Source organism: Rhincodon typus, chromosome 23, assembly GCF_021869965.1.
Source record: "Rhincodon typus isolate 14 chromosome 23, sRhiTyp1.1, whole genome shotgun sequence".
NCBI lineage: Eukaryota > Metazoa > Chordata > Chondrichthyes > Orectolobiformes > Rhincodontidae > Rhincodon > Rhincodon typus.
The window spans coordinates 35,831,387-35,843,423 of record NC_063354.1 but is presented as its reverse complement, the minus strand read 5'-3'; the positions used below and the strand labels follow the sequence as shown (position 1 = coordinate 35,843,423).

At 39.7% G+C, this 12,037-nt stretch overlaps 1 long non-coding RNA gene across 1 annotated transcript; it reads left to right on the top strand.

Moving 5' to 3' along the window:
* The first annotated feature begins 2,697 nt into the window (after positions 1–2,697).
* On the top strand, positions 2,698–10,325 carry LOC125485838. Its single transcript, XR_007264535.1, has 3 exons — positions 2,698–2,843; positions 2,945–3,057; positions 6,318–10,325. It is a non-coding gene; the product is annotated as an uncharacterized LOC125485838 (long non-coding RNA).
* The last annotated feature ends 1,712 nt before the right edge of the window (positions 10,326–12,037 follow it).

Here is a 12,037-nt window from a genome sequence, read left to right as displayed (position 1 = left end):
TCTCTGAATTAACAGTCCAGCAATAATACCACTAGGTGGTCACCTCTCCTAATACCACACTGCAATAGTTCAAGAAGCAGGCTCACCACATTTTCTCAAGGGCAATCATGGATGCATAGTAAATGCTTGCCTAGCCAGGGATGCCCATATCCTGTGAATAAATAATCAAAAAAATCATATTCCAGGACCACATGGGCACATGGAGGTCCTTGAAAGGAAGATAAACAGTGAAAGAAAGTCCTCTTGTAGAGTCATGGAGCATGGAAACAAACCCTTCAGTCCGACTTGTTGATGCCAACCAAGTTTCCCAAACTAAACTCGTCCCATTTGCCTGCATTTAGCCCATATCCCTCCAAACCATTCCCATTCATGTACCTGTCCAAATGTCTTTTAAATGTTGTAACTGTACCTGCATCTACCACTTCCTCAGGCAGCTCATTCCACATAAAAATGACCCTCTGTGTAAAAAAGTCGGCAATCCAGTCCCTTTTACATCTTTCTCCTCTCACCATAAAAATACATCCCCTAGATTTGAGCCGCACTACCCTAGGGAAAAGATCTTTGCTATTCACCCTATCTATGCCCCTCCTGATTTTATAAACCTTTATAAGGTCACCCCTCAAATTCCTATGCTCCAGTGAAAAATTTCCCAGCCTATCCAGCCTCTCCTTATAACTCAAGCCCTCTATTCCCGGCAACATCCTTGTAAATCTTTTCTGATCCCTCTCCTCCCTAACATCCATTTATCCTACAAATGCTGTAACTGATAACTTTTGCCTTGGCCCCAGAGTGTAATCAACCACTTTGGATGGCCAAAGAAGTACTGCCCTTATCGTTCGAGAGATGTCACTTCCCAGAGGGAAAAACCAGTAAAACTGAAACCAGTGAAAATCCAGTAGCTTTGGTAGTTGAGCACTGCCATACAGTACTAATAAAATTCACAAGCAATACTGGTCATGTTATCAATAAAACTGGCCATAGTATAAGTAAGAGATAACTGGAGGAACACAGCAGGTCAAGCAGCATCAGAGGAGCAGGAAAGTCGATGTTTTGGGTTGTGTTCCTCCAGCTCCACACTGTGTTGTCTCTGACTCCAGCATCTGCAGTTCTTGCTATCTCCACAGTATAAGTAATACTGGTCATGGTGTCAATAATGCTTGTCATGGTAACAGTAATACTGGTCATCTTAATGGTAATACTAGCGATGGAAATGGTAAAACTGGTCATGGTATCCATAATACTGGTTATGGTATCAATTAATCAAAGCATATAGGAGGCCATTCAGCCCATTACGTAAATGCCTATTAGAGTAATCTACCTCATTTGACTCCCCCACAATTAACCTATAACCCTGATATTTTTTCTTCAGATGAAGTGCAGTGCAATATATCATAATCTAAATATTTCACATTAAACAATAAAAAAAGTTGTACAATACATTATCTATCCAATAACCCTTTGCATTACAAGATCCCAGCCCATAAGACTATAAAATGTAAGAGCAGAAGTAGGCTTTTCATCAAGTCTGCTCTGCTATTCAATGAGATCATGGCTGATCTGATAACAAACAGTCAACTCCACTTTTCTACTATTTCCCCATTATCCTTGTTTCCTTTACTGAACAAAAGTCTATCTTGAATATACTTAATGACCCAGACTCAATAGCCTTCTACAGTAAAAAAAATTCACAGATCCTCTAGTCTCTATGAGAAGAAATTCCTCCTCATCTCCGTCTCAAAAGTGCAACCTGTAATTCTGAAATGATGCCCTTTGGTCCTAGACTCTCCAACACAGGGAAAAAACCTTTCTCCATTTACCCTGTCAAATCCCCTAAGAATCTTGTATGTTTCAATATGTTCACTTCTCATTCTTCTATATTCCAATGAGAACAGGCCCAATCTACTCAACATCTGTAATGAGACAGTACCTCCATACTTAGTATCAGTATAGTTAATGTTCTCTGGACCACCTGCAATGCCAGTATATCTTTCCTTACATAAGGGACACAAAATTGTTGACGATTTTCCAGCTGTGATCTAACTAGTGCTTTGTATTGTTGAGCAAAACTTCCCTACTTTTATGTTCCATTCCTTTTGAAATAAACATCAACATTCCAATTACCTTCTGTATCACCCACTGAAACTGAATGCTGGCTTTTTGTGACTTGTGGATGAGATCTCCCAAATCCCTCTGTTCTGCAGCTTTCTGCAATATTTCTCTATTCAAATAATATTCAGCTCCTCTATTCTTCCTGCCAAAGTGTATAACCTTTCATTTCTCTACATTATATTTCATCTGCCAGGTGTTTGCCCACGCATATAATGTGTCTAGATCTCTCTACACACTCTTTATGTTATCCTCACCACTAGCCTTCCCATCTGTTTTTGTGTCATCTGCAAACTTGGCTATAGTACATTTACTTTCTTCATCCAAGCCATTATTGTATGTTGTAAATAATTGTGGGATAATTACTTCCCACCACTGGCTTCCAGTTCTTCCCCAGTCTCTATCACTCTAACACTTTCCCTACATGCATGACACATTTACTGAAGATTTATTGAGATCAAATGTAAGTGGTACCACATTGCTTGACTACATGTAACAGTTAATTTTAAAGTGCTATTCAGAGGAGTGGTTGTATCTCAGAAGCAGTGTGTCAACGTACCTTTAAGAGATACACTCATGATGTCATCACTGCATCACAGCATGTGTTGTGAGGGAATGACACTCTCATACTCCATCTTGTCTTGGATCACTTCAAGTATGATACTTCATCAGAAATATGCTCCTTTGTTATTACCTATTTGTTTAATATTAGCCCAAGTATTCAGGTTTCTGAAAAGGTTTGTATGTGCAGAATGTTTGCATATAATAGTTAGGTGTTATGAATGTCTATTGGATTTTTCAATACCATAATGGCCACACCCATTTTCTTATGTTATAGAAGGTAATATAAGCATTGCTGCATATGGTAAAGTACCCTGCTGGAGGAAAACCAGGAACAACACTGTCTTAATGGGAGCAATACTGGTGACTCCAGAAGACTCACCTCCTGAGGTAGGTTTCCAACTTGACTTTTAGTAGATAAGTTCCATCAGGATAAATGTGAATGGTTGTATGCAATACTGCTTCTTCTGCCTAACGTTTGCCATAACTAAAGGTGAGAAGACCTTTACTCGATTCAAAGGATGAGTGTACGATTGATCCATAATGACAGGACTGGTATAGATCCAATGGCAAATTAGTACACTGAGGAGCATTTTACCCAGAACCTCAGTAACAAGATGGAGAGAAGATAATGAATGTCTTTCCAGGGTAAACTTGCCTATTTATTTCCCATTCTTGCCACCTCCAGAGAGGGGAAAATTGTGCTTTGAACTTAAAACGCATTCATATAAAATATACCAGAATGTTGAGTGTTGAGGCAAGAAGGTACATGCTAAACAACATGGCCACTGTAAGTTCTATTTCTAAAATGAGGAAAAAAAATGGTATTTAAAAAAATCTTTCGTGGGGAGAAATTTTATGTTTAGTTACCGTCGAAGGCTGTTGGCTTTCATCACTTTAAATGTTTCACCTGCAACATGATGAATGGCTTAATCACTCACAGCTGAGAATGGTATTTTTCTTTGCAATCAGTACTTGGTTACCATTACACACTTATGATTTTCTTCATTTTAAATGTTCTTCATTTCAGTTACTGAGCCAAGGTAATTCTGAGCTTAAGCTCTATATCTTTTGCTTTTATTTATTCTTTTGTAATACCTGAAAATCATTGGCTAGATCAGCATTTATTGCTTATCCCTAAACATCCTTAATAAAGTGTTGAACGATTTTCTTGAACTACTGCAGTTCATGTGGTTTAAATACACCCACAGTGTTGTTCGCAAGGGAGTTTCAGGATTTTTATCCAGCGACAATAAAGGAACAAGTGATATAGGTTCAAGGCAGGATGATATGCAGCTTGTAAAGAAACTTGCAGGTGATAGTACTCCATTGCACCTATTGCCCTGTTTCTAGTAGGTGGTAAAGATCAGGTGTATAGAAGATGCTGTTAAAAGAGTCTGTGAGAGTTACTGAGATAGTAGGAACTGCAGATGCTGGAGAATCTGAGATAACAAGGTGTAGAGCTGGATGAACACGGCAGGCCAAGCAGCATCAGAGGAGCAGGAAGGCTGACATTTCGGGCCTAGACCCTTCTTCAGACCCTGCTCCTCTGATGCTGCTTGGCCTGCTGTGTTCTGTGAGAGTTACTGTTGTGTATCTTGTCAATAGCACACACTCCTTCCACTGAGTGTTGGTGATGGATGGGAGTGTATGCTGATGGTGGTGGGTGGTTTACTAATCAATCAAATAGGCTTCTTTATCTTGGGTGGTTTAAAATTGTTCAGTGTCAGAGCTGCACTCTTTCAGGCAAGTGGAGAGTTTTCATCACAGTCTTGACTTGTACCTTGTAGATAGCATTCAAGTGCTGGGGACTTGGGAAGTGAGTTTTTCCCACAGATGTCCCTGTCCCTGACCTGCTGTTGTAGTCATCGTATTGAAATTGCTGGTCCAGTTCAGTCTCTTTGAGTTTGGAACAGACCTCTGAAGCCATACAATGGAGGTGCTTGTATAAACCAGTGCTCCCGAGAAGGGAAAGGCATAGGGAAATTAGTATACCTAGGAGTAAAGAGTTAGCAATAATACCAGACCAGAAGTGTTGGAATAAAAGGCTGAAGAGATTGCTTAAAGCTGAGTACATTAAAGCTCAGAAGTAGAATAGCTTCAGGAAGGAGCTATCTACAGGCCTAGACTATAACTTAAAGTTACAAGATTTGAACCTACCCCAGAGTTGGAGACAGGCACTGTCATGTCCATACTGTGTGAGTAACATTTTTGAGCATGAAGCATGTTGTGTTTTTGGGGGGACAAAAAAAAAGCTGTTGTTTTTCTTGTTAATTTATAAAGGAGTGTTTTATGATTAATGGGATTATACTTGTACTATGTATTTTTAAAAATATGAATTTGTATTAAAAGTAGATGGATAATTTTGTTATTTTGATTTCTTTTGTTTTAAAAAAGGTCTGTTTTATTGTTGCAGCAAAATCTGCAGCATTGCATACATACGTTTCCGTGAGAGAACACTTCATTAAATAAAACTTTGCTCAAGTTTGCCCTCAGACTTATAATTAAAGGAAGGTCAATAAGTGCTGCAAAATATCTAAAACTGAATTAATACATTGATTGTCTGGTCAAGTTAGGCAATTAATTTTGTCCACCTTTGCAACAGGCAATTGAATAATCGTGGAAACCTTCATAAAATATTTAGCTCAAACTTTTGTTGCATGTAATGCAGTTGGAAGTGTCAGATCTTTTGGTGTGTTTTCATTAAAGTCCGAGAGACCTGATACTCACCAGCCTGGATACCATCAGAGATACACAAGATTGTCCAGTTATGGAAAGGCCTACTTTAGTAACTTTGGAGAGCAATTTACATTCTTAGAATAGTGTAAAACCAGCTGCTCACTGACAGTCAAATTTTGAAAATGCTTTTATTGCTAGGATTCAATTTCTAAACCATCATTCTGTTTATAGTTAGTTATGTTTGCTATAATTATAAAAAAGGCAGTGATGAATTTACAAGTCAAATATAACTCCATGAGTTTGTTCCAAAAAAGTAACAAGCCTCGTTTGTAATTCATAACATTCATTTAACTGAATTCAATGTTTTTAAATAGTTATGCAGTTAAAGTAGTTAATATAAACTGAGACAACACAGTTTGGTAACTGGTCACTGGGGTGACACAGTGGCTCAGTGGTTAGCACTGCTGCCTCTCAACACCATGGACTGGGTTTGATTCCAACCTGTTTGTGTAGAGTCTGCACATTCTCCTTGTGTCTGTGTAGGTTTCCTCTGGGTGCCCTGGTTTTCTCTCTCAGTCCAAAGATGTGCAGGTTAGGTGATTGGCCATGGGAAATTGCCCATAGTGTCTAGGGTGGGAAATTCAGGGATAGGGTAGGGGGTGGGTCTGGGTGGGATGCTCTTCAGAGGGCTAGTGCGAACTTGATGGGCTGAATGGCCTGTTCCTACACTATAGGGATTCTATGATTTTTCCTACATAAAAACAGAGATTGCTAGAAAAGCTCAGCAAGTCTGTGGAGAGAAAGCAGAGTTAACGTTTTGGGTTGTGTGACCCTTCCCCAGTTCTGAGGACTAATGCTGCCAGACCTGCTGAGCTTTTCGAGCAATTTCTGCTTGTTTCTGATTTATAGCATCTGCAGTTCTTCCAGATTTTAACTATTTCTCCTTTCCTGGTTTCCCTTACCCTGTACAGCACTTCCAACTGAAAGAAGATTACAATTGTTATCGGTGAATTTCAACAGTTCTGCAAATTTCAAACTTAATTTTTTGTATCATGATACACTTATATTCCTGGACTGCTGGTGCGTTTTGGTGCCTTTAACGGTATGAAGAACCAATTCGATAAGTGGCCTTCCCTTCACTGTATGGGAACATTATTCTACTAGCAATAAACAGAATTGCAGAAGCGGACAATTCCGAGCTTTCAGCTGTTCGGTTGAAGGAAGTAGACCGACATCACCACCAACATCGAATTGAAGTTCATGGCCTGAGCATCAAAGTTGAAATTCAGCTCCTTTGTTTGCCCTTGTGTTGTTGCCATGAGAGATAGAAGTGGGTAAATTCCTGGACACTGTAAACTGCAAACCACCACACCACTTCAAACAAAAGCTAATGTGTGATATGCATGCTAGCCACGGCTCAGTAATTAGCACTTTGAGTAAAAAATGTTATTGATTCAAGTACCACTGCAGGAACTTGCATACCAAATCTATGTTGATTCTCCAACTCAGTACTGAAATGTGAGAGGCATCCTTTTGAAGGCAATGTTAATCTCAAGTGGTAATTTTAAATTCGAAGTTGAACTTCAGACAAAGCTTTCCCCTGGTCATGGACAATATTTATCCTTTGGTCAATATTGTTTTAAAAAACATATTTTCTTGCCATGGCTATGTTTTGCTTGCGGGAGCTTTCTATGCACAAACCAATTGCCTTGATTTTTACATTGCAACCAGAACTACACTTCAAAGATAATTAATTTGTTGCAATATGCTTTGGGAAATCCTAAGTTCATGAAAGGTGCTTTATAAATGCAATTTATTTTCTTTCAATGTGATGTGCAACATGAGTGTACTGAGCTGTACAATTTATTGGTGCACTTGTTTAAAATTTTTATCAGTCACGGGTCAGAATTCAATTGGAGAATTGAGTCCAATTCTGGTCAATATACCTTATGAAAGAAAGTAAGGCCTTGGAGAGGTTCTGATGAAAATTTACCATGTTGATACCAGGGCTGAGGGATTTCAGAGACTAGACAACCTAAGTAGTTCTTCTTAAAGCAGAGAAAAATAAGGGTAGATTTAGTAGAGGTCTTCAAAATTATAAAACACTTTGATAAAAGAAATACAAAATAGGAACAGAAATAGACCATTTGCTTCCTCAATTGCTCCACCATTCAAAAATGGCGATGATCTTCAGAAACGGTGTTTTGAATTCCACATTCCCATTTACGTATTTAATCTTCAATTCCCTTGTGAAAGAACAATCTCTCCATCTCTGCCTTTAAGAATATTTAATGATTCTGCCTTCTCTGCTTTCTCAGGCAGAGTTCCATATTTGCACAACTGTCTGAGAGAAAAAAAAATCTCCTTTTCTCTCTCCTAAAAGGGTAACAACAGTGCCCCTAGTTCTGATCCACAAAGAATCATCTTTTCCACCTTCATCTTGTTAAGATCATTCAGGATCTTGTACGCTTCAATCAAGTCACTCCTCCTGCTTCTAAACTCCATTGGAAACAAGTCCGGTTTGTCCAACCCATCCTCATAAGACAACCCACTTATTCCAGGTAGCAATTTAGCAAACCCCTTCTGAGCTGCCTCCAGTGCATGTACAACTTCATTTTACTCAGAACAAAACTGCATAGTGTTTGAGATGTAGTCTCCTCCTCAATATCCTATATAAGTGAAAAATACCATCTTTATTTTTCTGTTCAATTCTTTTCATAATAGTGTATCGAATCCTATTAATCAGGTGTTGTACCTGCATGCTAAATTTGTGACTTATCAGAAGAACACCCAAAGCCCTGTGCATCTCTAAATTTGGCAGTCATTTGAATTTAAATAATTAGCTGTTCTTTCTTCTTCCTGATAAAGCAAATTCACATTTCCCCAATTTTTCTCCATTTGCAAAATTTTTGCCCATTTACTCAACCTCTTGATTTCCGTTTGGAACCTATTTGTGTCTCCTTCACAACATACTTTACACTCTGTTAGTTTCTATTCACATTAGGAATACTAACCAAGTACATAGATTTCAGAGTATTGATAAAAGTACCAAAGGAATGATAATGATCACTTGTTTTTCAAAGTTTTATGATCCATATGTGATAAGGAAAGAACCAGGAAATGTGATTAATTGGATAACACTTCCCAAAAGCCAGCACAATGACAGTGCTTTACATGATTCTGTGATTTTATAAGCTGAAAGGTTCAGTCAAGTTAGGATTCCAAAGAAGTCATAAACAACTCAATGTTGACTCTGTTTTTCCTTTCTGTAGCTGATACCAGGCCTGCTGAGAGTTTCCAGTGCCTCTTGTTTTTCATTTCAGTAAAATTGACCCATTCTGTCCATTTGCTTTTGTTTTGGGATTTTATTTATTGGGCTAGCATAATTTATACAGTCATTGGATTGTGTTACACAGGGCGTAGTAATGTTAATTGTCAAAATAGTTTAAAGCCAAAGTAGTAACTTTGTGATGAGAGGACTATTCCACTCTTTGAGGTCCAGCAGCATGGAAAGCTGATTAGAGCGCAGCCAGCCTTGGTGTGATACACGTTAATGTTCTATTCACCCAGCTGGCTAAGTGCAGATAGGAAGCATTTCTCATGAATAAAAATCCAGCTATTAAACATTTTGAATTATCTTGGGAAGACAGACTTTGACTTATTCTTTCCAGTTCCACACTCTTCCCTTCCCTCTGACCACGTTGTAGCTTAGTTAAGGACTAGAGTTCCTATTTGTATTCGGTCTGGATTAAATTACTTTACAAGACACAAGCCTTGGTCAGTATATTGCATAGATTATGGATCTTACATATTTCAAGACAAAAGATAATTAGAGATGACATTTCATTCTGTTCATCTGTACTTTTCACTTCTAACAGTTGATATGCCCAAATTGGTATCATTTATATTTCCAATGTATTTGTTCCCATCATTATCTCAAATCAGCATGAAGACAGTATCAAATTTTGTGACAGGAAGTCTGTTGAATCCTTTTTATTATAATACATCAGTTATAAAGCACTGGAGGGTGAAATAGCTTTTAATACTTATCCTAACTTCAGTAAAATCTTGAGACCAGTTATTGTTTTAATGATATAGTTTTTCTAATCTCAGCTCCTTGGAAGCTTTGAGCAGTTTTCTAAAGTTAACATTTTATATGCTGGTTATCAATTACAAACTAAGAAATGCCACCTTGGTGAGCTCCAAAATAACCATAATTTACTCAGAACTGTAAAGATTTATATTTTGACTGTCTCAGCGAAAAGCCTGGCTGTACATAAGATGCTGCTTTGTCCTTGGTATGCAAATGAACTGATTATTGAAACTTCTGTATGTAATTCTGGAATATTAGCTTCATTGATATTGAAATTAAGAAGTAAGTTAATTGTGGCTGTTTTACCTGCTATTTCTGTTGGACTTATTTCCCAACCTTTATTGGAGTTTCTCCCCCTTCATTCTAACCTTTGTAGATTGGATTGCATCTTTTGTCATGCTTTTTTTCACACCATGTTTGTCCTTTCTTTGCTTTAACATGCTGTCTCTCTGTCTCACCGTTTCATTTTCATCCACCCATACTTAGAGATTTAGAATACAATTCTTTACTTGTTGATCAGGCTTGTTCTTGGACCCCTGCACCATTAAAATGTCCCTTACTTTAGTCTACAGCAGGTGATGCCTGTGAACTGGTGAGTTTTGGCCCAATGAGGAAGCAGTCCCATCATTCCAATCAGAGAGATTTTGAATATGAATTTTGTTGCGTAACAGTAGGTGTTGTGAAAGAGCTTGAACAAACATAATATCAATATCAATATCAATGTCAATATCACAAAGTATAACTGATGTGACACTAGGGTTGGAAACATGGTGAACAAAAGCTTAGCCTACGATTTATACAGCATTGAATCCCTACAGTGTGGAAGCAGGCCATTTGGCCCATCGAGTCTACAACGATCCTCTGAAGAGCACCCCATCCAGACCCATTCCCCCATCCCATCCCTGTAATCTTGCATTTCACTTGGAAAATCCACCTAACGTGCACGTTATGGCACAATTTAGCATGGCCAATCCACCTAACCTGCACATCTTTGGATGTGGGAGGAAACCAGAACATCTGGAGGAAACCAACACAGACATGGGGAGAATGTCTGTGTGGAATTTGCACAGTCATCTGAGGGTGAAAGCGAACCCAGGTTCCTGGTGCTGTGAGGCAGCAGTGCTAACCACTGAGCCACTGTGCCACTCCATCAACAGAGATCAGGCACATAACCAGGGTCTGGGAATAAGGAGGTTGTAAATCAGGACCCAATAACGGGGTTCTGAAGTGCTTTGGATGGTGGGGGATTCCAAGGCTTGGGTCAGGACCAGAACTTGAACGCAGAATTTCTGTTTGTGTGCCTGCACACGAGTGCAAGGTGAAATCTACATTAGGGGTTTTGCACTAAATTTTCTTCAGTTGGTGGAGCTCTTTGCTGGATTTCTGGAAGTGTTTTCTGTCAGTTTAGGAATGAAGCTAGCAGGGCCAATGTGACTACGTGATCTAAGTGAGGACTCAACTGTTGCATTGCCTCCATGACTGTCGACTGGCCAGGAAGTTGTCCAAAGTAGGAGAGTGCATCTCCTATGAAAAGAGAGGAGGAGGTAGGGAGGAATGTCTTGGACCCCACGGAGCTGGCCACAACATCAGGAAATGGATTGTGAAGCTTCTCTTCCACTTCAAGCAACTTCTTGTCACAGCCCAAGACCCAGCAACCACTAGTCTCCAATCCAATTCAGAATCCTCATCATAAAGTCCTTTTACCCCAACATTCAACAATAAACACCACCAAAAAAATTAAAGATATTCTGAACAGCAACACCGCCAAGACCGAAGCAACAATGAACTAATTACCAGGCTGTAGGTGCCCACACTTAGGCAAGTGCTCTGACTCCCTTCCACTCCAATGGCTACAGCTTGCCTATTGCTGACTTTGAGAAGGGGAGACTATGGATGGCCATGTCTTTTGAGTAGCTCTGGACCTAGACTGCCTGACTTTGCCTGCACCTACATGGCATGGGTGGCAGAATCTGGGAGCCATCATCATGGTGGAGTGGCAACAGGTGGGAGCATAGATGCTGGCATTGTGTCAGGGATCAAGAGGTTCATGCTGCATGGAGCTACTGGTGCTCCTCAAGGTGGGCAACATTAAGGATAATAATGGTCTATTCGAGCTTGTTGAGCCACTTGAGATCTACACCCATGGTAACAGTAGTCTGAATATGCAAGCCAGCCAGTAGGAATCAGCCTGAATTTCTGCTGCTGCATTCAGCAAGTCAAGAGGTTTCCACCATCGTCGCAGTAAATATGAGAGAGTGGCCTTGGAACGTTTCATTACAGTTTGATTGACTGCTGCTAGCACTAGAGCAGCACAGTGGCTCAGTGTTAGCACTGTTACCTCACTCTGCTAGGGAGTGGGTTCGATTCCAGCCTCGGGTGATTGTCTGCGTGGAGGTTGCATGTTCTCCCCATGTCTGCCTGGGTTTCTTCCAGGTGCTCCAGTTCCTCCTGTAGTCCAAAGATGTGCAGGTTAGGTGGATTGGCCATGCTTAAAAATTGTCCCATAGTGTGCTGGGATGTGCAAGCTAGATGGATCAGCCATGGCAGATGCAGGCTGGCAGGGATAAGGTAGGGGTCTATATCTGGGTGGGATGCTCT